General features: G+C 44.5%; 2 protein-coding genes across 2 annotated transcripts in view; both read left to right on the top strand.

Moving 5' to 3' along the window:
* The window catches only part of LOC125757730 (SKI family transcriptional corepressor 2-like), a 206900-nt gene that overhangs the window by 27820 nt on the left and 173080 nt on the right, over positions 1-6000 (top strand). The window lies entirely within an intron of this gene.
* Positions 1-6000, top strand: part of LOC119387965 (uncharacterized) — a 204468-nt gene that overhangs the window by 197976 nt on the left and 492 nt on the right. The window contains exon 8 of the transcript XR_007415486.1: positions 2154-2728. The gene's annotated coding sequence lies outside the window, so the exon portion shown is untranslated. The remainder of the gene's footprint in view (positions 1-2153; positions 2729-6000) is intronic.

Raw genomic sequence — 6000 nt, 5'->3', positions numbered from 1 at the left:
AACTTTCGGATCATACATTAGCTTTGCTAACTGAATTGTAGTGCACACTACGTCGCCATGTTGTTTTATTTTACTGGATACCTCTAAGGAGCAACGCTTAGAAAATGCGATATCATCATGCATGCGAAGGCTGAATCTCACGAATGCTTCTGCAAAGACGCAAGTTCGACATCACTGCCTACAAGTTTTAAACTAGATACCAGGCTGCAAAAATCGGTGAGTTTAGATAATGGAAGAAAAATAAAATATTTAAACAATAAAATAACGGCAAGTCAACGAGGACGCTGAGCCAGCGTCCATTCTGTCCCACTAATCCTGTAAAGCGTGCTCCGTTACAATAAGACCCTTTGAGCGGCGAAGACACCTTTATTGATGCAAGTTCATCGATGCTTTCAACAGAAAAAGCACGTGGTCCCTCATCCCTTCGCCTAAGACAACTCGAAGACGAAAGCCAGCTTGTTTTTCTTCACAGTCGATTGTATTGAACACCCCCCCACCCCCTCCTGCAAACTTTCTGCACCTCACATGCTTTCCCCCTGCATCCGGGATCGGCTCACGTTTGACTAAGCGATGATGTCGTATGATGGCGTCATGTTATGCGACGGCATATTGCCGTCAAGGTTTGGCGATATGTGATGTCATGATGACACCAACGGAACACGTTATCATGGCCTTATCTTTGATCACGTAACTTTTTGCTTCATTCGTGTTGACGCCGACGCCACCACCGCGGTCACTTTTCTCTTTCGACGAGGCATTTAAGGCTTTCACCTTTATAGAAGGCCTTACCAAGTAACATTTCACAGGGTCCCTTATGCCTCCGCCTCAGTATCGAAGACGAAAGCCATCTTTTTCTTTTACGTCGATGTATTGTACCTCCCACGCCCCCCTCCGAAACCTTTCTGCAACTAACGTGGTTTTGCAATGCCTCTGGGATCGAAGGCATTGTAAGCTTTCTAGAAAGCACCTCACATTGTTTTGCACTCCCTCCGGAATCGGCCCACCTTTGACCGAGCAATGATGCCATGTGATGACATCCACATGTGACGTCACGTTGTGTGACGTCACAGTCACGTCATGGTGACGTCTTCACATGCTGATAATATTTTGCATCACTCGTGTTGCCGCCGACGCAGGACGCTGGCCAGTTTCCGCGTTTGATGAGGCATCTAAGGCTTCCACCTTTAAAAAAAACGTTGATTTGGTATTAATGAAACGTTGAAGAACCCCAGATATCAAAACTAACCCCCAGTCCGCTTGCATCACGCGCCACATAATCATATGTGATTTTGGCACGTGAAACACTAGTATTTATTTACTTTTGCGACTTACATTGAGAGATGGCACGAAATATTGTCTTCCTCACGCGCACGCAGGCAGGCGCGCACGCACGCACGCACGCACAATAAGTTACTGCCACGTTTCAGTTTGAATGTAGACCTTTACCCTGTAAAGCGTGCTCTGTAACAGTAACACTAAATATGCGGCGAAGACAAAGTTATTGAACCAATGACGTCGATGCTTGGGTAGAAAAGATTGTCGCTCAAGATTAGCCATAATGATTGTTGTCTGAACATTCCACTCTATGCCGAGCTATTTCTGTACAATGTTTACAAGACACTCGTCTTACACTATATTCCGTGAGAAGAAAAAACCCTAAAATGCGTCCAAACATGACAGAAAAATATACAATATCAACTTCCTCTTAACTATCGCAGCAGAAAGCAGCATGCTTACAACCTCTCTACCTCATCTCCCAGTGAAATGTAATCTTACCTCTTTGCTGTATGTATAAAGTCAGCATAGTTTATAGTAGATTTGGTTAGGAAAAAAGCCTGCTCGGTAAAGGCAGAACACACTGTTTCTCCCAACGACCAGCATCAATTAATTTGTAGTATCCGGAAACAAGTTTATGAGATATACCAACCCAATGATAGCTTCTCAACGTGGCTTTAGAAATGAGCCTCAGCTATTGGACCTCGCCAAGGGCAAGTTATTTCAATGAAAGCCAATATTACCATTTCTTTTGTTTCTGGTTGTTAATGTCGTCGCACACTAGTGCGTCTCTCTTGTCATTCTTCGTTTCTTTTGTATTGCTATTCGAACAGATTACGACTTTTCCTTTCTAACAATGCACTTGTTCCACTACGCAGGCAGAACGGCACCTGGCTGCGGAACGCTCTTCTGGACGGCCCTGGAAGCAGTGTTCGTCTTTTTCCTTCTGCGCTAACGCGTACGAAGGCCGTGACGTCACAATGACAAGCGCACACTTGGACAGGAGAGAATCGAGCGGCGTTTGGCTTAATGTGTAGCATCGTTGTTGCTCAGGCTTGGCGACAATCGCGGATCCCAAAATCAGCATCGCCGGCGGCGGAAGACACGACAGGTGTGCGCGTTCAGTGGGTCGTGCTTCAAAACTACTGTGCTGGGAAGACCGCTATGTGTGTGTCTACGCTACCAGTGGCGATTCGTTTTTCTTCTTGTTGTTGTTGTTACTCTCCTATGTTAACAGTGTTGGCAAGCAGTTGCTGTCATCCTACTTCGACACGACGTGTTTGGTAGGCATTTCTGTGAGAGCCGCGATGTTGTCACTGCATAGATGTGCATTCTAGAATGTGTGCCAGAGATGGGAAGTCCCGACATCCAATCAACGAGAGTGGAGGGGCTCGACAAGACGTGCTTCTGGTGTTTCGAGCGTAGTACCGGTCGCTAAGTCCATTCAACCGAGGTAAGTAATGACAGCGAGGCGACTATATTGCAGTTCGCATTTCCCTTGGGCGAAAATAGCCTGCTCCTCGATTTTTGAGCGAGACACCTGCTGGTGTAAAGTGAAGAGTGAAATTCTAGTGGAATTATGCGCTTTTATTAGCTAAGGGGGAGCAATTAGACGTGGTTCAAGCGGCATTTCATATAATTTCCAGCTAAGTTCTGTCATTAACGTGTACCAATAGGCTACTAAACTTATTTTCAGGGTCATTCCACGCCAAACGTCCCAGACATTGCGCTCGACCCTCTCCAATTGTATTGTAAAAAATTGTGGACGTTCATATCAGTGCACTATTTACCCTCGGAAAGTATTTTTTCGAAAAAAAAAATTTTTCTTGTCTGTTACAGTGATTTGAATTTTGCCGTAATGGGTGAAACATAGGTTGCGAAAAAAATACTATAAAAATACAATACTTTACGGAACGCCTTAAATATCTGCTGTTTACTTGAAAAGGAATGGCACTATCTTATTATCACCCATTGACGACCACTACTTTGTCTCACGATGTGCTTTGTGGTGAAGCAATGCTGCAATTCTGCGCTCATTTTGATTATTTTTTAAAAATTCAACGAATATTACAGACAAAATAGGACTATATCACATGGCTGGATAGTTGGCAGTAAGCGTGTCAAAATAGTATTGAAGTCGATGACCGAGTAGTTTCGAAGTGGAAGGGGCGCGAACATTGAAAAGTGTGTGAAATGCTCCACGTTCAGGCACATGTACAGTGGTGATGCACTCTAAGTAAAAATGCACGCTTGGTCTCGTTGGGAAGAGTAAACAAAGGAGATTTATTTGTGAAAGTTTCATCGGAGTGTTTTTTTGTTTTTGGCGAGAAACAAAAATTTATGTTGAGCGATCGCGGCGTGCCTGGGCGCGGGCCCGTAAGTCCGCTTCACTGCGACGCCACTGTTCCTTGGGGCAACGGAAGTATGCAGCGCCCACACGGGTGGCACGATCGTGTGCTGTGTGAGTTTTCACGTTTCGACACGCATTCTTCGGCTTTCCGCAGTCCCGCTGACGAAGTGTCAGGGAAAACGAGTGATGGTTCGTTTAAAATATGTTATATAATAAAAGTGGCTAACAGGCACCGGGAATACACTTATATTTCTTTTTTATGGGCAGCTCGCTTGAACGTGACTCGCGCCATTCGTGCCTCGGAGCCTAATGGTGCAACGTATTCTTACGCTCGGATCTTCGGCAGAGGTGAACTTTGCTCCGGTGATTGCGTCGCCGAGCGAGCACGCGGCACTCGAAGGTTCGTCTTTCGGCCGCATCCCTTGGCAGCGCGTAAGATAAACATTGCGAAAGGTGAGTATACTGCTATCGTGTCATATTTTAGACGGAGAGCCTGTACAACGGAAACCGAAAGCGATAAATATACAAAAGGACGAAGCCGCCTTTAAGGCGGCTTCGTCCTTTTAAATGTCTATCGCCTTCGCTTACTAATCGCAAGGCGATTACTAAGATCAAAGCATCGCATGCAGCGTGGCAGAAAGTTGAGCTCTCAGCAAGGTTTGAGTCTACAATCTCCCTCAAAGGTACGCGCACGTTTCACCTTTTCGTACCATCATCACTGACCACTCTTAGTGCCGGGCTCACCACCTACTCAGCAACACAGGCATTTCAAATGGCGAAGACCATACGTCAGCAACGGAAGTAAGAACTGCAACATTCGCATAGATCGAAAACACAACCCAAGCTCTGCGCCTGTCGTACGTGCGCATGCAGTGACGTGGCAATGAAATCGTGCTCTGCTCCGACTACTAACCGGCAGCCTTTAGTGCCCTTCCGAAACATTCTGCCAGCCATATACACTATTTGCAAGTTTTCAGCAACGTGAAAACTCACAGAAGCACACGATCGTGCCACCCGCGTGGGCGCTGCATACTTCCGTTGCCCAAGGAACAGTGGTGGCGCAGTGAAGTGGACTTACGGGCCCGCGACGCCGCGAACGCTCAACATAAATTTTTGTTTCTCGCCAAAAACAAAAAAACACTCCGATGAAACTTTCACAAATAAATCTCCTTTGTTTACTCTTCCCAACGAGACCAAGCGTGCATTTTTACTTTGACTGCATCACCACTCTACATGTGCCTGAACGTGGAGCATTTCACACATTTTTCAATGTTTGCGCCCCTTCCACTTCGAAACTACTCGGTCATCGACTTCAATACTTTTTTGACACGCTTACTGCCAACTATCCAGCCATGTTATATAGTCCTATTTTGTCTGTAATATTTGTAGAATTTTTAAAAAATAATCAAAATGGGCGCAAAATTGCAGCATTGCTTCACAATAAAGCACATCGTGAGACAAAGTAGTGATCGTAAATGGGTGATAATAAGATAGTGCCATACCTTTTCAAGTAAACAGCAGATATTTAAGGCGTTCCGTGAAGTATTGTATTTTTTAGAGTATTTTTTCGCAACCTATGTTTCACCCACTACGGCAAAATTCAAATCACTGTAACAGACAAGAAAATTTTTTTTTCCAAAAAATACTTTCCGAGGGCAAATAGTGCACTGATATGAACGTCCACAATTTTTTACAATCCAATTGGAGAGGGTCGAGTGCAATGTCTGGGACGTTTGGCGTGGAATGACCCTTCAATGATCGTCGTTGTTTATGGAATAGTGATGTAGAAGCAACAGCAGATATTCTGTCCTTGATGACTTGTCTTCTGCAAGCTATTTCACGCTTTTCTAACAGCTTAAGCTGGAATGCCAGCACTAAAAATAGTATTTACATAACGAAGTCAGCAAAGGCACGGGAGAACTTCCGTGCAGGTTTAAATTGAGGCGTAGAAAATGTCTTATCACGTGAAAGGAAAACGGACAAAAAAACTACTTGCCATCGAGGGGAGCCGAGCGCACACTATTTGCGTTACGTTCACAGACGCTGTCCACTGTGAAAGCGATGCAAATAATAGTGGAGCGAAAGCCACTATGGCAGTATATCACCAAATGAAAGCACGTAAAAGAGATCTATCGAACATGTGTTTAATTCCTCTTGTTCTCTAATATCAAATCGCTTTACATTCTGAGAATATTATTATCAAGCTTCTCCCTTATTAAGTCCATTCTTTTCTTACTATGGGACAAGCCTACAGCATGCTTGAAAACGGCACGGTGAATTTGTGTAATGATTGAGATGTACACACAAGCGTTTTTGCAAAGCAGTTCTAAGAAACTAGCACAGATATTTTTCGTCTACGTTCTTTATGTGAACTA

This window comes from Rhipicephalus sanguineus, chromosome 3 (assembly GCF_013339695.2).
Source record: "Rhipicephalus sanguineus isolate Rsan-2018 chromosome 3, BIME_Rsan_1.4, whole genome shotgun sequence".
Classification (NCBI taxonomy): Eukaryota; Metazoa; Arthropoda; class Arachnida; order Ixodida; family Ixodidae; genus Rhipicephalus; species Rhipicephalus sanguineus.
Note: the sequence above shows the minus strand (reverse complement) of the source record. Positions and strands in the feature narration are given on the sequence as shown.